Below are 22,389 nucleotides of genomic sequence, written 5' to 3'. Positions count from 1 at the left end.
CTGTAGAAGATAATTAATCCAGAGACCCGCAACCGAGAGCAGATGAATTGCTCAGCTTTTAAAGGGCACATGTACCACCTCACTACCCTCAAGCCTCGGGACACACATCAGAAGAGGCAGAAGGAAGATTGTAAGAGCCAGAGGCTGTGGATGACTACAGAAACAGTATCTTCCAGATACAACAGGACAGTTGCAAATAGGAAGTCAGAGGATTAAAAGCAGGCCATTGTCCTGCAAAAACTCAAGCCAGAAAAAAATCATTCCAGCGTGGAGAGGAGAGGTAGGCATGAATTCCCACGCCACTCTGAAGAGCTGATAGCTGCTGAGAAAGGAATAGATGGTAAGATATGTTAACCTGGTGGGTCAAATCACACTTAGTGGATTAATGGAAGCAGAAGATAGAGTATTATGGGTAATGAAAGGGGGTGGATCTGGGAGAACTGTGGGAGGACGTGAATATAATGAAGATACGTTGCATGAAATTCTCAAACTAATAAAAAGGCTTTAAACAATAAAATAAAAAGCTTAAGAATTTCACCTTTTTAGATGAGTCAGCCATGCATTCTAACCTTAGGAGCTTCCTCTAACTGGAAAATATAAGGACAATTAGTGCTTCTGAAAAGCAGGATGCAGTCCCTTTGGGGGGAGTCCTGTAGAGCTAACCAGTCCCAGGGATGCAAGAACCCTGGCCACATGTGCAGAAACCCTGTGCTCCGTCCTACAAATGTCCATGTATGTCTTTGCACATCTACACGAGCAAGCCCTGTTCATTATGTCACTGGATACCAATCCTATAGCGCACAGCATAATTTTACAGAGGCATTTTCTAGGAATGTAGCTACCACATTTGGAACATCACCAAGATTTGTTCACCACTTTGGAACTGTGTCACCCCATGTAACACTATTCATGTTAACTGGCTCACTACTACACACACCCACATCTGTTTACAGGGTGCAGTAGTCAGTTAGCGAATGTTTATGTCACTCTAAAATAACAAATATACAAGTGTTACCACTATCCAAGAGAATAGTACGTTCGTATTCCAAGTTATTTTACTTCGACATCTCTTCTCTTCGAATCCTCTGCATTTTCAGTAGCTCTGTTTCATTCTATTTTCTGTCCAACTGCATCTGAATACATACATATTGCCATTTTTCCCAAAAGATATATTCCTTTTATTTGTATTTTCTACAACAAATTATACTAGTTTAAAATATACATGTAGACAAGTTATATTGTGTATAAATATCATTTCAGGATAGCAAAGGGGGTATTGCAAAATACTGCCTATGAAAGAGGAGGAACTTGATCTGAGGACAGAATCATGGCTCTCAATATATGGAGGAATTAAAATAAACAGTATTTTATTACAGTGGGATTCTTCTGTGATCCAGCCACTCAGCTGGATTGTCATGTCACCCACCAAGATCATTTATGGTATGTTGTGGAGATTTATATCTCTGCCTCTGGACTAAGAATGCACGATGTCTTACACTCGTTCACCCAGGACTCGGTGCAGAAGAGAAACCTGGGGGATCTGAGGCATTGCTCTCAGAACGGGCTTGCAAGTCTCTTAGTCAATGCCCTGCCCGGACCAATCTAAGAAAGTCTTCTTTCTGCTCAGAGTTCCTCCTGCACAACTCTCTCCAGCCTCCCTCCTCCTTGTGGGCCTGCACAGTACTGCATCCACCTTTGCATCCCCAGGACATCGCAGAAGGAGAGATCAATACACATTATTTAAACCAGCCCTTCCCTGGGAACACTACTAGAGATAATGGTCATGGATTTTACTACTAATGGTGTTGTACTTCAAGTATTTTATTGATTTAAAAGACTTTGTTAATTTTGTCTGATGACCTGAACATCACTTAAGACTGTTTTTTTTATGGGGAAATGTAAGTTTTTAAGTGAATTTTTATATGACAAGTCAATTGTAGTTTGAGAGACAACTGCATGTACTATGTCACCCAGCCTGAGACACATCTGTGTGAAAAATAAAAGTGTCAATCAATCATGAAAATGAATCCAAATATTTGATTCAATGACATCTTGCAAACAATATTTAATCATTTTATCTTTCAAATTTGAGCCAGATGGTATTTTCTACATAAACAGAAGCAGTGGCTACTTAGAAAGAACTTTGCTTCAAATATTATTTAAGTGCTCTTGACAAATATTTCAAAGTAAGATTTTTTTGCTTGTGCTTCCACAATTACAGTTATCAGCTATGCAATAAAACAGAAGCATTCTAAGACTATACTAGAAAGAATCTATTAGGAGACTATGCTTCAATTTCCATTAAATATTGGGTTTATATTTAGCAAAGTAAAAGCTGAGGACACTGATAAATGACTACTATATTTTCAAATAATTTTCTTTTAAATGATAAATGGAATTTTAAAATAGTATAATGCTAATACTATAATGCTACGTTTTATCGAAAATAATTCACAGAACTTAGACATAAAATTTGACTGCGAGCAGCTCCCTAGTCAGGTCACCTGTGTTAGACAGCTTTCTGTATGTGTATTTTTTCTGTACTGTATCATGTGTGTGCGAGTACACATGCAGAGGCCGGAAGACAGCTTTCGCATTGTCCCTTGGGAAGGCTGTTCTTTTCCTTTGAGACAGGCTAAGTGAGTTAGGCTGCTTAGTCAGAAATCCTCCATCCTGGCCTTGTCGTCTTTAGGACCGCAGGCCTGAGCTACCACGCTGCATCTTCTGCACGTTCTGGGAATAGAGCCACTGCCCAACCCCAGTTCAAGGGTCACTCTAAGCACAGTGCGGTCTAGTATGTCAGCTGTCTTCCGCCCCCAACTCTCCTGCCCACCCCCACCCCGACACTTGCCATCCCACCCCTGTTGCCACCGTTTGAAAGTCAGCCTAAAACTGAACTACTTTCCCCTTTCAGATTCATGGTTAACATTTATGTGAGGGGTGGGGGTGGCGGGGGGCAGGTGGAGGGGTAGGGTAGGTTGTTCTTAAACTAAATTAAATAAATAAAATACCCCTCCCTTTGGTTTTTCCCAAGCTTCTCTTTATCCATAGCACCATGCCCTCTGTAGAGAAGATGCAGAAAATCTAGAAGTGAAAACGCGCTTCTTATTCTGTCGAGGGTCATCCTTCTCAACAGTCCCTAATATCAAAGTGGGTCACAGTGTTCCTGAACCCAAAATACTGAGTTTAAAGAGACTCCTCCATTTCCTTCCTGTGTGGCTCTGGTTAAGGAACACCTATGAATATTAGATTTCATGTCTGTGTATGAAGGGCATTACTTACGGTTTCTTAATGAGGTGAGGGTAAGAATAAAGAAGTTTTTGCATTATGCTTAAGACAGCACCTGGCTCAAGTAAGTGTGGGTTATTGCAATCATTTTATTTGTTTAAAGAAGACAAAATGAATATTCTGAACTATTCACAAGTATTCCAAGTCTAAAATTAAACATTTAGCAAAATTTTAGTGTTGTTAACGATAGGGTTTTTTGGCAAGTCCTAAATTCATAGCCTGTGACAAATTTTCATGATCTCATTCATGAGTTTGCTTTGATTAGCTTGTTAAGCATGAAATTGCGCAATGTGTTTCTGCATGCGAGAAATCTGCCATTTTGATCTGAAACTGAGATTCCTCAACAAAGACTGCGGAAGTTTTGTCTCTGCTTTGTCCCCTTCTGCTCTAAAACACAGGACGGGTACTGCCTTCCAAGCACCTGACACGTGTTCCGTTCTGGTCCAGCATTCTTCCGATGCACAATAAGTCTTATACCAATTAACAAACAAGTTAGCGAACCTCATTATGATATTAAATCACAGAGTAAAAGCAGGCCCAAGTCAGCCTGTGAGAAAGGCATTTTAAAGAGGCTACTGCAGGGTTTGCCACACACGAGTCAAGGAAACTTTTTTCTGACAAATTTGACTTTCTTCCTTAGAAACTACACTTTGATGATGAATTAAACTACACTTTAATATATGATGGAAGGGAAACAATAAGCAATAAATAAGAATGGGCTACAGATCTAGACTGTTAAGACACTTGTGGTACATGGCTTTAAAAGTCTCCAAATTGCTCTACTCTATAAGTTTATTTTATCACCCTGGGAGGGACATGACCATACATTCTTACCTTAAAAATACTCGTGAACTTCAACGATCTCACATGCAATCCATCCATGCTTTGCCTGCCTCGGAAGGCCTTGTGGAATTAGCAGGTATCATGTTTTTATGCAAATCCCACTTGATGACTACATGGATCTAAGAGAACCCTAAAGAATATTCAGAAATAAACAGACTATCTTAACCTTATCTGTCTACCTTAGAATACACATGGGAAAATTTTCTATCAATGTAAGAAATTTCCCTAGTAACTAGTCTATAAGAGATGTTAAATTTCAAGAAATTAATCAAAGAAAAAACATGCGCTGGGATGAAATGAAATATATTTTCGCTTGCTTCCTAGGTTGCCAGGAATATGATCTACTTCTATAAGATGTAGACTGTGCAGTGATCTCTCGACAACAGCAGTTCAAAAAAGCCACACATTTTTTCCCCTCAATAAACAAACTACTTTTCAGTGCTCCACAGACTTAGACATTTTTAAGCATTTAGACAAGCCTAACAAAAATCTGATCAGATATGCCTTTAAGCTGCCAAGAAATGTGATTGAACCCACATCTTGCAGTTTCATTTTGTCTAGCAATCTCATTCTTGAACATCTTAGAAGTGCAGGCGAAGCTCCCATTCCCTTGTGGCATCAGCAAGGATGCTTAAAATGATCATTTCTCCCAGCCATTCTGCATTGCCGGTAAACAAACATGCTTGGAGAACTAACTGTGGGTTAGGGGTGAAAGCGGATTTGGAAACACTTTCAAGTAATGCACAGATTGGTTCTCTTTAGGAAAGGGGGAAACAAGAGGTTGGGAACCCAGGATGAAGAGGAAAACGCCAAGTGGCAGGCAGTAGAGTCGTTTTCTATAACCTGTGTGTAGGGATTGGTGTAAGAGGGAGACTTGGGGACAGACACCAGGCTTCGAAGAGAAGGTGAAGGCTGAAGGAGAAAGCAAGCAAGGAGAACTGCCAAGTGCTTCATTCCTGTCTCCAAAGTCTGAGTAGTGCCAGAAAAAGAGGAGTGTGTAAGACAGAATCCTGCTTGTGATCAACAACAGCTCTGCAAAGGATGGCCGTCCATGAAGGAGCAGACCACAGGCTTGACTTTGTGGGTGCATATAAATGCTTTGAAGTGGCCTGGCCCATTGGCACTTATTCTCATTTTGGACCTTCAGTATTTTCAGAGAGTCTTTGAAACTACTCAATAAGCCATACACTAAAAACAACACGCAAAGCAGCAAAACTAAAAAATACACAGTTCCATGCATAATGGGCCAAACTACTGAACTGTTTAAGTTCTGGTTACTTTAATAACAAAGAACTCTGTAGTCTAGATATCTATGTGTTTTAGTCACATATTAAAAGATAAGTGGGGGACAATTTTATATTTATTGACGCACTCTGCTCATGTATCTAGAGTGAAATAAACACAACTTTATGATATGAACAATTTTAACATGTTACTTTTTTTTCAGATTCTTTCCTGTGAGTCATTCTGTACTGGCAGGTAGGACTTGAGACATTTGACCACAGTCTATTATTTGCTGAGTCTATGCAATGCGCTAGCACTGAAAAATAACCAAGATGTGTCTGTCCCACACAATGCTAGGCATTTAAAAACAGTAACAGCAAAAATATTTACTTCTCTTTTGGGATGGGCTCGAAAAATATCAGATTGTCAACAAACCCCCAAACCAATCAATATGAAAAACTAAAAATGTGAAGCGCTATTTAAAATATTGACATTATGACTTGATTAGATGGAGTGTTGAACCTGCATGCAATTAGCCCAATGCCCGCCGGTGCATATTAAAATCTCCCAGTATTTAGTCTTATCTGTGTTACTCTTTACTGCTAAAACACTTGTGCAGTCATAAATGTGGTATAAATGGCATGTTTATGCACACTGCACATTGATACTTTTTATGAATGGATACAAATAAATGCTCCTATCTGAGAAAATGGATGGCAGGATACTATCTTGACTAGGGTCAGGAGCAGATGATGAGGCAAATGCTGGGTGCCACTCAGGTCAACTGCATTGCCAAGTCCCCTTGGCTGAGCGTCTTGGAAACAGCCTTGGAGCGCTTTCCTTAGAGACCTGTTCTAGTTAGCTCCTGGGAACCAAGACCGCTCACCATCGAGGAATAATAGACATGCATGTCTCTGTGTTCTAAGGATGGTGCACACAACGGAGATAATCACACTCCCCAAGTCTAGTCCGACAAGTGCGTGTATGTGCGCGAGTGTGCATTTATCAACAAAGGGACAGGAAGAACGGAAGGCAACAGGGGATCCTCTCCTACATACAACAGTTCTCATCCTTTTGGTCAATATAGGCTTGTCCGGGGCTCACACTTGCCTGTCTTCCCCCACCACGAAGAAGCCTTGCGTTAATAACCAGTCAGGGCTAACAATCCAGTCAGTTTTGTATGTAAGCCCACTAGGAGCCATATGGCAGTTTCCAGTTCCTTTAGCAACTCAAGTCTGGCTAGGCTGTCAAGGCGAAGCATCTCTAAAGCAGAGCTCTTGGGGAGCAGCAATGCCCCGGCCACTTACCTAGCTCCCACAGACCCTTGCTCCACTCGGCAGCAGTTCTAGCTCCTGTGCCACAAAGGGAGGTGGGAGTCCCCGCTCCCTCGGAGGGCTCCTCTCCTGCAAAGGTCCTTTAGTCAGTGATGTGTCGCTGGAAATCCCCCTCCCCTCCAACGAGAGGAGGGTCTCCCCTCTGGCTGAAGCTCCTGGTGGCTTTCCTTCTCTCTTTACATCCCTCACTCCGGTTCACAGTCTCTAGTAAGAAGGCTCACAAAAGACTCATTTGGAGGAAACGAAGGCATCCTTTAAAAAGAACAATAATCTTCCTCGATCGTCACCCCTTTTCTCCGCGTGGAGCCCCCATCCCCCTGCCGCCGTCACCGCCGCCCAGATCAGAGAGGGCTGGAGTGAAGAGGGAAAAAAAAATCAAGCGGTGCTCTGCGCGCCGAGCCAGCCCTGGACTTGGCTCTGGATCCCGCTGCCCGAGGCGCGGCGGCTGCCGGCGGGGGCGGCGGGTGCTCGGTCGCGCTCGGTGGGTGTGTGTCTGTGCAGCAGTGGCACTAGCTGCGCGCGAGAGGCCAGGCGGGGCGCTCGGGAAGCGGGTCCTCCGCCCCGCAGCTCTCCGGTCGGGCGCGCACACTCGCCCGCGGCCACCCAGCCTTGCGCTCCGCCTCCCGCGCTCCGCGCACCCGCGGGCTGAGCGGCCGCCGCCGCCTCTCTCTTTTTCTGTGTCGCCTCCTCCCGCAGCTCCCAGGCAATCGCGGCTCCCGGGGTGGGCGGCCGGGCTGCGCAGCTGGCCCGGCACCTCGGGGTAACGCCAGGCTCGGCCTCCCGGCGCTGGAGCTGTGCGCTCGGCAAGCGACAGCGCCCCCGGTGCCCAGGGCGCGGCCGGGGCGCGGGCGATCGGGCACCGCCCACACCTCACGGGGATCCTCCCTCTGCTCCCGCCGCTGCCTTGATCTAGGCTCCACACCCACCTGCCTCTCCTCGTGGCTACCACTCAGCTGCACCCGCAAGGGGTCCGCAACCCCGCGGCCACTGCAAGCACGCGGCTGGGAAAACCCTGGGACGCTCCGCCGAGACGCTCTCGGAGCTTCACGGATTTCCCGGTCCTTCTCTTTTCCAGCTGCTTTGCTCTCCTGCTGCGGGACCCCTAAGCGACCAGAACCTGGGCTCCCTTATCCACTATGGGGAACTGGGGCGAGGACAAATGGCTCCTGAAGGATGAGCCCCAGAGTAGTTTCCCATAAGCTTCAGAACAGATGGAAGCCCAGGTGGAATGTGAATCCACTTCGGGATTCTCCAGCCGCACTTGGGACCATCCCTACCTAGTGGAAGTCAAAAGGCTTTTCTGTGTTCGAGAATCAAGCTAGATGGGAGGCAGCTTTGACTCTTCCTTCCCACGGGGGCGCTGTTCATACCCTGGCTTGCTTGGTTTAGTAATCTATTTACTGGCTGGAAAACTATGCCAAGATCTCCCTTAGTAAAAGGGTCACACGGTGGATACCCCAGGCCCCTCCCCAACTTAGAGGTGTAATAAATACAATGAATTTGAACCAAACTGCTGGGCTCTGCAGGTTCCTGACTTAGGTGGACCTTGATGGGTAGAAAATAAAGCAGTCAAAACAGTTGTGTGTCTGTCCGGAAAACACGTAACTTAAAGCACCCTTTGTTTCTAAAAGAACCCAGGATATGGGAATATATTCAAAGTTGGGACCCCAACATTACTTTTGACACGAATATCTAGATACTAGGTTTAAAATACATCCCATTTAGTCCTATGTGCATGAGCTGGCGTAGCCTTCCGGAATTCTGTGTCTTAAATTCCTGCCTCTGTAGATCTGACCTTGTGCTGAGCACTTTTTTGAACTGTTCAAACTTGCTGGATGCTGCCTCTGGGAAATGATTGTTGTAACTCCATCACCCTCCAACAAGAAATCTCCCTTGGCTCCCGTTTTTCTCTCATTGCGACTTCTGAAGTGTGCGCACCAAGAAGAGAATGCCTGGATTCTAAAACCTTTATCACAGTCCTGGCCCGTTCCCAAGCTCCAGCGCCACGTGTCCCAGACTTTGCAGGAAGTGCGCTCCCCTGCCCTCAGCCTTCCCATATAGTTTACATTTCTCGCAGACAGCTCGACTCCAAGAACAACCTTGAAGCCATCACTGCGCCTGCACAGCTATGGCAGTGGGTCCTGTGTTTCTTTACTTCTAGACTATTCTTTACTGCCTCTCAGATCCAAACTACCACAGCCTTTTCCAGGCCCATTTCAGACTCTTAACTTTTCAGTGACCCTCCTCTTAGACATGCAGCGCACACTGCTCCAGCTTTTTAAAGAGACACGGGGTCCCGTCTGCTTTTATGACATATGCGTACTTCACCGTATCGTCGTAAACCACAAGCTCCCCCAGGAATGATTTAAGCATATCTTATTTTAAGCCTTCGGTGGAATCCAATGCCACATATTTATTCAGCAAACATTCATTGCACAGTCTTTTTTCCATTCAATATTTGTCATTTGAATGGAATCTATAGAAGACATTAAGTTTAGGAAGACATTTTAAATTTTATTTTGGATATATTGAAACTTCAACAGCACGATGAACATTTTATACACTTAAAATGACCTTTAAATTTGCAGGCAAATGGAAGGTTCTAGAAAAAAAAATCCTCCGTGAGGTAACCCAGACCCAGAAAGCCAAATATAATCTGTACTCACTCATGAGTAGATACCAGACATAAAGCAAAGGATAGCCAGCCTGGAGTCCACAACCCCAGAGAAGCTGGAACCCTCTTCCAGAAACAACTCCCGGACTACACCTGAAGTGAGGGAGGAGAGAAAATAAGAATCAAGGGTTAAGACCATGATGAGGAAACCCACAGAATCAGCTGACCCAAGCTAGTGGAAGATCACTGACTCCAGACTAACAACTGGGTAACCTGCATAGAACCCACTAGGCCCCCCTGAATACAGATACCAATGGCGTGGCTTGGACAGTATATGGGACCACTGGCAGTGGGACCAGGATCTAACTCTAAAGTGTGATTTGACTTTGTGGAGCCCGTTCTGTATGGAAAGATATCTTGCTCAGCATAGGTGGGGGGCGGGGGAGGCTTGTTCCTCCCTCAGTGAGATGCTGGGACAGACTCAGTTGACTTCCCCAGGGAAAGCCTTACCCTCACTTTTGAGCAAATGGGGAATGAGATAGGAGCAAAGTGGGAAGAGTGGGAGGACAGGAGCCAGAGGTGGAACTGGGATTGATATGTAAAAATATAAATAAATAAAACAATAAAAAGGTAGAAAATTATTATAAAAATTCCCTTTGTTAGTCCTTTATCAGCAATACTATTGAATACATTAGCATGAACTTAATTATTTGGTAAATAATTGTTCAAAAATATTTGCCTTAAAGTGGGCCACACAGAATCGTCCTCTAAGATGGGAGAGTCAAGAGTGTTTATTTTGGTCTGGAAAGATCTCAGAAGTTAAACAGCGCTTGCCACTTTTCCAGAAGACCCAATTCTCTGCATCCGCAAAGCAACTCACAACTAGCTATAATTTCAGTTCCAGGGGATCCAATAGCTTCTTCTTGCCTTAGAGGGCACCAGGCATGTGCACTGTGCACATAAACACACATAGAAAAAAACACTAACACATACAAACTAAAAATAAACTCTTTAAGTAAAATAAATTACCCTTAACTTTGGTTAGATTTGAGAAATTTAAATCCATTTTTCTATCACGAGAATGATCGCTAGCCCAATTGCAATGCTGTCATCTCCATTTTCTGGGAAGCAAGGTGCTAGGGGTTAGTTACCCATTCAGCTGCAGATATGTATATGAAAACAGTTTCAGGATAGGGTATGTGATGTGATTCTGCTTACTGGGGGTTACTCACTCCAGAATGGGTTAGAGAGAATAAGGCATTGTGCACCAGTTGCAAAGGCAGAATTCTCACAAAGCACAGAGCTTTGGCTCCAACTGATTGCAGAAACTCCCGCACCCATTATCCTCATATGGCTGCACCTCTTCCGTGTATAAATTTCCATTTTCTCAATTTGTTCTTCAAAGGAAAATGTAACATAATGTCGCTGAAAAGTCAGACAAGTTTTCATATTGCTTCTTAACTCATTTTTAATCTTTATTGAGATTTATAGAAATGTTCCTTTTGCTTATATTTCAATTTCTCAGATTCATCCTGTGATATGAGGGAATTATATTAAAGAGGAGAAAGGACTGCTTACTGTGTGTCAAAATGCCTCCTTGGTAAAACCTGCTAAAATAAACAACTGTAGCACAGGTTAGCCTTAAATAGCTTGTCTGAGATCAACATCACAATGTCAATGACAAATGTGTTTCCCCATGCCTTACAATGCTGCTGCACAGCATTCTTTGCATATATACAGTACACGGCGTAGTATGTTCTTGGCTCTTTGTTGTTCAATGCAGCATTTGAAAATATTTAGTTTAATCTGAATAACATCAGTATTTACTTCAGAATTGTGTGTTGACATGCAGAGTTTGTATACATTAGAATAAAATAGTAAGGCTAAAGGATGAACAATTTTTTAAATGCATAAAGGGTGATCATTTCCAAGTTTTTTGGAGACTTAACTTAGTGGTTTGGTTTTTTAATGTATTTTTTATTTTTATTTATTTATTTAATGACAATTGAAGCCAGTGTAGTGACACAGGCCTATAGAAAAATCTTAAATTACATACAGGCCAGTGTGGGCTACCCATAAGATCTCCTTTTCAAAAGAAAAAAAAATTTAATTGAAGGTGGTGTACAACTTATTGAGTAAAATCAAGTAAAAGAATCAAAAGAAGAGTTTCCAAAAATGACACAGGCCACATTAAGAAAAAAACCTATACAAATATAGTGTGCAAGCACATGTGTATGCATGTGTGTCTGTGTGCATGTGTGCGTGTGTGCATGTTTGTATGTGTGCTTGAATGAGCACAGTCTGGAAAAGGTTACATCACCAAGCTAAAGAAACTGTCTCCAAGCAGATAGGCAGGTTCGTTTTGTTTGGTATAACCTAGTCTTATCAGAAGATGTCGTGGTTATCACTTTCCTTAAACATCAGTGCATAATAACACTATTTGTGCCTTTAACTAAAATCCAATTTGCAAATTGATTGTGACTACAGTTTTGTTTTGTTTTGTTTTTTTTTTAAGAGAAAATACTACTGTGGGTTTTATTGTCATCATGGAAACCTCGTATGGCAATAAGGATTGTACCATACTCTAATGTGCTTCGATATTACCTTCTAAATAAAATGTAGGCCCTTTTGGGCAGTTCTGAGCAACTTACAGAATCTTAGAAGCCACTGAAATCCTACACTCGGGTATGCAGGAAGCCTTGGGAAATAAATTAGCCGTCTGTGAGTTCTTCACTGAGAAGATAAGTGCTGTCTCTCGGGCGCTCTTGGGGTTAGTTGAGGCAGACTTAACAGTCCTTTGAAGATTTAAAGAAAGAGATAGGTTCCAGACTGACTGTATTTGTATTTTTTTTAAAAAAAGTCTGGTTCTGAGTATGAACTTTTTGAAAAATGCCAGACTCTTAAACACATTTTTCTGTGTCCTAGGGTGGCTCTAAGCCCCATGTTTGAACTCATCTTTTACCTACTAGCAGACAGCCTTAACATCTAAGCATGAGCAGTTTGGTTTTTCTTAGGTGCCATAGGATTGTGATACAGAGCTTCTGGAACCAGTGAACTGGAAATTTAAAAAATAAGTCAGTTAGAATTTGAAATTGTGGTATGTTATTCTAGGGCATTGCAGAGCAATGACCAACCCCACTCGGGCTTGAGTCTAATGTTTGTTAAATATTTATGCTGTGTAGTAATAGGTACAATTTTAGCCGTCTTGCTACATATTAGCCATTAGACTGAATTCTTTACGGGTCTTTACTAGTTTAATCCTTATGCTACCTCTTAAAGGTAAAAACTATCATCATCTTCATCATCATCATCATCATCATCATCATGGCACTGCGGTTATTGTTAAAGACAGAGGCAACCGAACCAGAGAGAATTTAAACTCCTAGCCTAGGATCATACGGCTAGATCATAGAAGTGGAATTTGACTCGACGCAGTGTGTTCTGAAGGCTTTAGGCAATGTACTTCTCCCCACATTCCTAGTACCATTCTTGCTTCACTTGACTGCCTCTTGCTCTCGTGGGGAAACACACAAAGCACTATGTGCGAGCTACAAAAGAGGGAAAAGAGCAAATTTATCTAAAGAAAGAAAATTATCATTGATCCTAAATGGTCATGGATGCAGGGCCTGGAGGGAGGGTTTGTACCTTTGTTTACTGACAGGGTGGACACTTGGTTTACTCAGGTGGTTTATCAATCGTCCGAATGATTGTCTTCTATTGGTTTGATTTGTGGGGAAATATCTGGAGCTTGGAGGATGAGCTGTCATGGCCTCTGATGAAGGCTTTCAGACTCACCCACAGAAGATACCTCTGTGGACGGCTCACCTAGATGTACCAGATGGCTGCTATCTGTCAACATACCATTAACACAATGTGTTAGAACACTTCGGAGACGCCTAGAGAAAACAGATTTAAAGAACTTCCTCTGTGTAGGACAAGGAGATAGTGGGAACATCTCCAACAGTGAGCAAAGAGCCACCAGCCCCAAGGGCAAAGGGCTGTTCTGCCAGGACAAAGACATTGCTCCGCACCCCAGAGCTCTCATCAACAGAAACAAAATGTGGATTTAACGACATGGTATGTCCCTTCTGCCCTGGCAAGGACTTTGTCGATCAGAGACATAACTAGCCGGACTGTGTCTGAAAAAAGCCAAGATCAGAGACATAACTAGTCAATTAAATCAGGTACCCACAGTCTTTTCTGAGAAATTTCCATGTGGTCATAGTACTCAACAAAGCAATTGGGTTTAAAATGTAGCAGCTACTCTAACAGCGTTTGTGTCCCTTTCTAAGAATAAAGCCTGAGCTGACAGTCCATTCAACAGAAAGCCTCCAGAGGGCCATTAATTCTAGGAAAGATGAAAAAGTGATGCTGGTTATGTCCTGGCCTTCTGTGGAGGCGGTGCTCTTTCTTATACCTTCAAAGCCTTTAGGACAGAAATAGATCCTCCCTGGGATCTGTCACCGAACAATTATCTTTTCCCACTAAACTTATACTTCAATGTTTTGTTTAATTATAATACAGTGAATAATGCAATAAAATCAATTTTCTAACATCTAATATTTACTAAAATTATATCAAGAAATGAGCAGTAGTTCTAATATTAAAAATAAATATATATGAGTAATTCATACAAATTGTTCAATATGTATAAGGTACATAGAAATTCAAAACTTGAAATAAACAATAATGACAAATGAATAATATTTTCAATAATGCCAATTAGAGTCTTTAATTTCTGTTAATGCTTTATTTTTGTTTTAATCCTTGTTTGGTTCATTTAGTGTTTTATTATCTACAACATAGTGGATTGTATAGAATTTGAAGTAACATGCTATCAATGTACATTTCAAGCGGTTGTGTTTAAGACCTGTTTCAGTGAACTCAGGCATATGTTTTAGAGTACAATAGCAAGTAAATTTGTCTCGAATTTAAAATACAGAAATTGGAAAGAAACTAACCGTGAAAGTGGCTAATGCCCTACACGTGTCCCGTCTCGACCTTATGCATCAATTGCCAGACTGCCATGTTTAATTGTTATTGTCAACGTGACTGGATTTGGCATCACCTACAAGACACACCTCTGAGTGCGTCATTGGAAGAATGTCCAATAAGGTTTAACTGAGGGGAGCAAGACCCTACCTGAATGTGGGTGGCACCACCGAGGCCAGTTCATATAGTCATGCCATGGTCTTTGCATCCTTGTCTGCTGAGATGTGAGAAGCCCCGCCCAGCTCTATGCTCCCAGACTCGCATCCTTTCTTAACTAAGATGGACTCAGCTCTCTTGAGCTGTCTCTGTCAGGCATTTGGTCACAACAATGAGAAAAATCACTAATGCACAGACCAAGAAAATCTTAGAAGTTGATGTATAGCATATTTAGTCCCATTGCTCACAGTGATAGCCACATGCTCTAGAGGAAAAATCTACATGGAGAAGTCAGCTTGCTGAATGAGCCTCACTAGCAGGAACACAATCTAATGTGACTTTCTGCTGCTGTGATGCAAGAAGTCACAATCAACTGTTGCTGCCACAGTCGGTCCACATGTCACAATTTTGGGAGAAATACTCATTTCCTTGAAGAAGCAAATCTCTAAGAGTTTTTGGTTAGCTATTTTGTATTATTTCTTAGTCAATGAGAATGTGCCATAAAAGTTTACTTTTCCAGAGAACACCAGCAAAACGAAAAGGCAGACCTTTGATGTGGTTGTTTCTAAGAAGTGTAGGGGGATGGAATTCCCTTTATTTTATAGAGGATTTCTCTTGTTCACGCTTTCTCTTCTCACAATTACCTCCCCAGCTTGATATGATTGCTAACAAGGCCATCATTGGTGCCAGATGAGTTCATCTATCTGTAGCAACTATAAAGAAGAATATAATATTCTCTTATTTTGTCTAAGCTCAGTGAATGCAATAATCTTGATAACTTCATTCAGAGCCCAAAAATGTTTAGTATATATCTTCCCATCTCCTCTTCTATATGTTGCATTAATTGAAAATGCCATGCCGTATTCCTATGAGACACGATAATTTAAACTTGTTATTAGCGCATATTCATTATACAAAGTGCTAAGTTCCACAAAGATATCTTCATCAAAGTACACCATGTACTATAAAGTTCAGCATTTTGCACAAAATTCATTTGTAACTTTGAAGGATTAATATATAGACTATAAACTTGTTTTCTGAAGAACAATGTTTCTGCGTAATACACATAGTGAGAATTATCTATTATAGTCTAAAATTGTAGCGTTTCCAGGCACAATACTTTCACGATATTTGTGGTGAGGTTATTGCCTTATGCAATTTTCTGTATTGCCTGTGGCAATTACCAATAGTTATAGAACTGGAAACTAATGTGAAAATTAACGAAAAAGAAGTGGATAAAAGTGAGTTAGTTAAACAGTAAATGCTGAGGAAGGAAAAACACTTTCCTGCCTCTATCCAAAGGCTAGAGTTTATCCCCTGAAGCATGAGATTTCTGTGCCCGTAGACAAATTATTGTTTGGTTTGCAAAGCCATAAAATATTGTTGGCATTCCCATTTGAAAAAACATGACTGTTGACAGACATTAAAACAATTGTTAAGATTTGAGCTGGAAAATTATAGCTAATTCCATGGACTTCACTAGCAGAAGAATGTGACTAGATTATGAATTGTGTAAAAAAAAAAAGAAAGAAAAAGAAAAAAAAAGCAATTAAAAAGGAAAACACAGCGAGAAACATTAAAGTTCTGTTGCAAAATGAACAGTGGGAAGAGAAGATGTAAAAATCCAGATTCCAGACAATGTATATGTACAGGTATAGCATTAAGACTGTATTGGGCATCTTAAGCTAATTCTGATGAGAACAGGTAAATCTGAACCTCAACTGCCTAGTGGGAGTTGCAAAGGAAATGCTGCTCCTCTCATCCACCGGACTTGAAGGACCAGAAGATGTCAAAATAGGATGCATGGTTCCTAGAATGACTTAGACTCCCTTTCTCAAACCCTAGAACAAAACTAAATGCAGGAGCTCTAGAGAGCAACGCCTCATATTCGCCCTTCATTGTACAGCATTTTCTGTAACGTTAATAACTTCTAATATCTATGGTGCCAGACAGCATCCCAGCTAACCTCCCCCACTACTTCAGCCACTTCAATTTTGCAATCTTTTAAAAAATTAATCTAATACTTTATCCTTATTCTCAATCTCACTGTTTCTCTCCAATCCCAATCTCATTAATTAAAATTCCAGGACATTTTATATAAAGTAGGGGCCGCTATTTTAACATCAGATTATGCCATTGAAACTTTAAAGGGGCTTGTAATAATGTGTTTCAAGTTTTGAAAGATGACAGCTGCTAACCCAAGCTATTATACTGAGCAAAACAATGTGTTTTAGAATTGAAGAAAAAATAAAAACCCTTCATGATAAAAATACACTAAAGAAACTTGAGTGAGCTCTACAGAAGATATTTGAAAAAATTCTTCAGATTAAAAAAAAGTCAACTATGATGTAATAGAAAGAATAAGCCATGCTAGGGCAATAGTTAAGCAAGATGAAGAAAAACAAAAACATTTCAAAAGTCACATGACAGGAATCAATGCGCAGATTTCCATAATTATGAATAGCAGTAGAATCAATTACCCACTCAAAAAATATAGACCTGTAAAATGGATCGAAAAGTCAGAATCTCCTGTTTGCTGCCTTCACAAAACACACCACCTTGGGTTGAAGGAAGGAGTTGACCTAGGGAACAAGCAGGTGGCACTGTTCTGCTAGCTGACAAATGGGCTTCCAATAAAAGCTAATGAACGAAGATGTGAAAAAGATTACTCTATTCTGATTAAAGGACGAATACACCAAGAGGACACGATGACTTTAAGCATAAAACACTCTAAACACAACCCCACCTAATGTTTGGCCGTGGATCTGCATCTGTTGCCATCAGTTGCTGGATGAAGCCTATCTGATGGCAATTGGGCTAGGTACTAATTTGATCATAGTTGATGGCCTTATGTAGCCACTATTGCTAGGAGTCATAAGAAGTCTTAACTGGAGCCATAAGAAGGTTCCACCTTGATGCACATGTTTATAAGTTCTAAGGGTTTTCTTTTGGAGTCTCTGGAGTCTCTTATATTTATAATCTTATTGTCAGATAGATACAGTGCTTTCTCTTTCTTTCCTATTTACACCCCTGGTACAGAAGAATTGTCTGTATTCTGTCAATCATGTTTTAAATAAACACTGATTGGCCAGGCAGGAAGTATAGGCGGAAAAACCAGACAGGAAGTAGAAATGATGTAATGAGAATAGGAGAATTCTGGGAAGGAGGAAGTTGATCACTCCCACTCCTGCCCAGATCACCGAAGTAACAGGATGTGATCTGTCCCACTGAAAAAAGGTACTGAGCCACATGGCTAACATAGATCAGAAAAATGGGTTAATCAAGATGTGAGAGTTAGCCAGTGAGAGGCTAGAGCTAATGGGCCAATCAGCTTTATAACTTATAGAGTCTCTGTGTGATTTTTCTTTGGGGCTAAACAGCTGGGGATACTGGGCGGGACAAAAACCCCAACAAAACAAGCCTGGCCCTCCGTCATGTTACACACCCCCCTTGTTTGTTTCCCTTGTCTTATTGTTCTAAGACTTCCGGTGCTATATTGAACAGTGTTTGTCTGGTTCCTGGTGGAAGTGGAAGTGCTTTGGGCTTGTTTCCATTTAATATAATGCTGGCTACAAGCTTATAGCTTGTATTGACAAAAGCTAGAGAGATTTGTGAGGAGGGGCCTTTAGTCATATTGGCTGGTAGGCATGTTCGTATGACATTTTCTTGATTGTTGATGCATGTACCTAGCTCTCTGTCATTGCTGCTACCCATGGGCAAGTCGTCCTTGAAGTAAAAGAGCTTGACAGTAGAAACTTTAAAACTGGAGGAAAGAAGTCAAGGAAGACACTAGAAGATGGAAAGCACAGTGAGCAGGCAGCAGCATCCTTCCCACCCACCCCCACCATCGCTTGCAAGCACCTGGAGGAACAGCTACCACCAGAGCCACAGGCCCCATTGCAGTGACTGGAGGAAGAAATGGGTGGACGGAAGTGTAAGAATGTATTTTGCAACATAAAGAACAATATGGTAGCCGCAGAAACGAGTGGTTCTACAACAGCAAGACCTGAGTATCCCAACACAGATGAGGCCAAAGAAAACGACCTTAACACTAACTTTATAAAGATGATAAAGGTCTTTTACAGAGGAAATGAAAAGTTCCCTTTAAGAAATGGAGAAAAAGACAAATAGAAAATTGGAAGAAATCAATAAATCTTTTAAAGAAGATGGAAAGCCATCCTATGCTCATAGATAAGACAAATCAGTACTATCAACATGACCAACCTACTTGTAACAATCTGAGGATTTGACCCATTCACAACCTAGATTCCAGTGATTTTTTTTTAATTTTATTAAAAATTTCCACCTCCTCCCCTCCTTCCATTTTCCTCCCCTTTCTTCCAACCCCCTCCCCCTCCCTCTCCAGTCCAAAGAGCAGTCAGGGTTCCCTGCCCTGTGGGAAGTCCAAGGTCTTCCCCCCTCCATCCAGGTCTAGGAAGGTGAGCATCCAAACAGACTAGGCTCCCACAAAGCCAGTACATGATGTAGGATCAAAACCCAGTGCCATTGTCCTTGGCTACTCAGTCAGCCCTCATTGTCCGACACATTCAGAGAGTCCCGTTAGATCACATGGTTCATCAGTCCCAGTCCAGCTGACCTTGGTGAGCTCCCATTAGATCAGCCCCAAAGTCTCAGTGGGTGGGTGCACCCCTCACGGTCCTGACTTCCTTGCTCATGTTCTCTCTCCTTCTGCTCCTCATTTGGACCTTGGGAGCTCAGTCCAGTGCTCCAGTGTGGGTCTCTGTCTCTATCTCCATCCATTGCCAGATGAAGGTTCTATGGTGATATGCAAGATATTCATCAGTATGGCTATAGGATAGGGCCATTTCAGGTTCCCTCTCCTCAGCTGTCCAAGGAACTAGCTGGGGACATCTCCTTGGATACCTGGGAAGCCCTCTAGAGACAAGTCTTTTGCCAACCTTAAAATGGCTCCCTTAATTAAGATGTATACTTCCCTGCTCCCATATCCACCCTTCCTCCATCCCAACCATCCCATTCCACCAAGCTCTCCCCATCCTCCCCTTCTCATTTTTCTCTCACCATCTCCCCTTACCCCCCACCCCTGAGCTCCCAATATTTGCCTGGCAATCTTGTCTACTTCCAATATCCAGGAGGATAACTATATGTTTTTCTTCAGGTTCACCTTCTTATTTAGCTTCTCTAGGATCCGAATTATAGGCTCAATGTCCTTTATTTATGGCTAGAATCCAGTTATGAGTGAGTATATACCATATTAATCTTTTTGGGTCTGGGTTACCTCACTCAGGATAGTGTTTTCTATTTTTATCCATTTGCATGCAAAATTCAAAATGTCATTGTTTTTTACCGCTGAGTAGTACTCTAGTACATATATATTCCACATTTTCTTTATCCATTCTTCCATTGAGAGGCATCTAGGTTGTTTCCAGGTTCTGGCTATTACAAATAATGCTGCTATGAATATAGTTGAACAAATGATTTTGTAGTATAATAGGGCATCTCTTGGGTATATTTCCAAGAGAGGTATTGCCGGATCCTGGGATAGGTTGATCCCAAATTTCCTGAGAAACCACCACACTGATTTCCAAAGTGGTTGCACAAGTTTGCATTCCCACCAGCAATGGATGAGTATGCCCCTTACTCCACAACTTCTCCAGCAAAGGCTATCTATCATTGGTGTTTTTGATTTTAGCCATTCTAACAGGTGTAAGACGGTATCTCAAAGTTGTTTTGATTTGCATTTCCCTGATCACTAAGGAGGTTGAGCAGGACCTTAAGTGTCTTTTGGCCATTTAAATTTCTTCTGTTGAGAATTCTCTGTTCAGTTCAGTGCCCCACTTTTTAATTGGGTTAATTAGGCTTTTAAAGTCTAGTTTCTTGAGTTCTTTATATATTTTGGAGATCAGACCTTTGTCAGTTACGGAGTTGGTGAAGATCTTCTCCTGGTCAGTAGGTTGCCAGTGATGTCTTTTAAAGAAATATAAGAACTAATATTAAAATTCACATGGAAGTACAAAAGACTCCACACAGCTTAAGCAACCTAGCAAGAAAAAAAAATAATGGTAGAGGTATAATTTTATCTAATTTCAAGTTCGATAATAATAGCAACAGGTAATAAAAATATAGGGTACTGGCTGGGTGGTGGTTGCACATGCCTTTAATCTTAGCACTTGGGAGGCAGAAGTAAGCCGTTCTCTGTGAGTTCAAGGCCAGCCTGGTCTACAGAACTAGTTCCAGGACATCTGTCTCAAAAATCCAAAAACAAAACAAAATATATAAGATACTGGCACAAAACAGGAATGTAGATCAATGGTGACAGAATAGAAGGCCCAGATATGAGGGCACATAACTATAGCCACCTGATTGCTTACAAAGATATCAAAAATATACTTTGGCTAAAAGAAAGCATGTTCAAACAATGGTAGTGGGAAAGCTGCACATCTGCATGCCGAATATCATCATGAACTGTATCAAGAGCCTTAGAATAAAGCCTGAAATCAGAAGTTCCTAGAGGAAAAAGTAGGGATGGTATTTCAAGATATTGACAGAGGTAAGGACTTTCTAAGTATGAGTTTGATCACTCATGGAGTAAGACTAAGTGTTTGCAAATAGGATCCCATGAAATTAAAAAGTGAGAAAAGCTGTCTGATGAGTAAAACAGCAGCCTAAAAAACAGAAGAAAAGCATGGCAAACTGTATCCTACAGAGGATTAGTATTTATAATATACAAAGTACTTAAGAAAGTAAACAAAAAATTCATAAACTAGGCTAAGGAAGTGAACAGGGAGTTCTGAGAAGAACAAATATAAATTGACAATAAATATTTTAATAATTTTTAGTGTCAATAGCCATCAGTGAAGACAAATTTTTTAAAAGTACCTTGAGATTCCATCTCACCAAACCAGAATGATTACCATCAAAGGAGAAAATGACAGCAAATGATAGTGAGACTGTAGAGGAAGGGGGGCACTTACCCACTGTTGGGAGAAATGCAAATTTCTCCAAACACTGTGACAATCAGCATGGAAAAAAGTTAGAAAGAGAACTGTAATATGACCCAGATAAAAGGATGAAGCTGAAAATAATTTACTAAGTGAGACAACCCACTCTGAGAAAATAATGTATGTTCTTGCCTAGACGTAGTTTTGAGCTTTGAACATTTGGACACTCATGTTTGACTGTAGTATCTGTAGAGGCCATTGGCAGAGGACCATAAAAGTTGCCCATAAGAGAGGGCCCAAAAGAGGTGGAGAGATAAAAGGCTTAAGTGACTGGTGGGCATGCGTGAGAACTCAAGTGATTTGAACGTGGAAGGTGAGGAATTGTTCCAGTTAAAGCCTTCGACAGGCATGGAGGTGAGGCGATGGAGAGAAGAAGGAATGGGTCAACTCAAATTAAGAACGTATGTATGAAAAGATTTCATGGAAATTCTTTTAATGAAACAGTTTAAACATTGGTACCTTGAGTAGGGGAATAATGATTCTCCCAGAAGATTCAGGCTATTAAAAGAAAACATCAGTTCCAGATATGGGGTACCTTCCTACTAGTTGTTGGTAAGAAAGTTCCAAGGGCCCCCAGAACAAGACAGGCTAGTGTTGCTAATCTTGGTTGCCCACTATAGCTAGATGGCAAGAGTATTTGATGAAGACATGATAGACTCTTGTTTCAGGACACAGAAAAGTCAAGCTGGAACTTATCTGAAGCTTGTCTGCTATGTAGTTTTCAGAGTACCAGAGGTGCTATGGGTGCAGCAGGGAAGAAAAAAGTCATCACTGGACTGGATCATAAGTGGAAATTGCATGCTGCAATATTGACATGCTAGGCAAGAAATGCCTTACTGGTACAATAGTGGCATGCTGGTTAACAGGGGTAATGAGCAACTTTCTGCTAGGATTTTAGGCTTGATCCACAGGGGAAATCCATTACTGGTACTGTAAATCTTATGAAAAGCCCATTTGA

General features: G+C 41.5%; 1 protein-coding gene across 1 annotated transcript in view; it reads right to left on the bottom strand.

The window, feature by feature from the left end:
* Kcnb2 (potassium voltage-gated channel subfamily B member 2) overlaps nucleotides 1-6,956 on the bottom strand; it is a 419,924-nt gene extending 412,968 nt beyond the window's left edge. Inside the window, exon 1 of the mRNA XM_057791190.1 lies at nucleotides 6,663-6,956. The gene's annotated coding sequence lies outside the window, so the exon portion shown is untranslated. The remainder of the gene's footprint in view (nucleotides 1-6,662) is intronic.
* Nucleotides 6,957-22,389: the final 15,433 nt, after the last annotated feature.

Source organism: Chionomys nivalis, chromosome 16, assembly GCF_950005125.1.
Source record: "Chionomys nivalis chromosome 16, mChiNiv1.1, whole genome shotgun sequence".
In the NCBI taxonomy this organism is placed as follows: domain Eukaryota; kingdom Metazoa; phylum Chordata; class Mammalia; order Rodentia; family Cricetidae; genus Chionomys; species Chionomys nivalis.
This window is presented reverse-complemented; position numbering and strand designations above follow the sequence as displayed.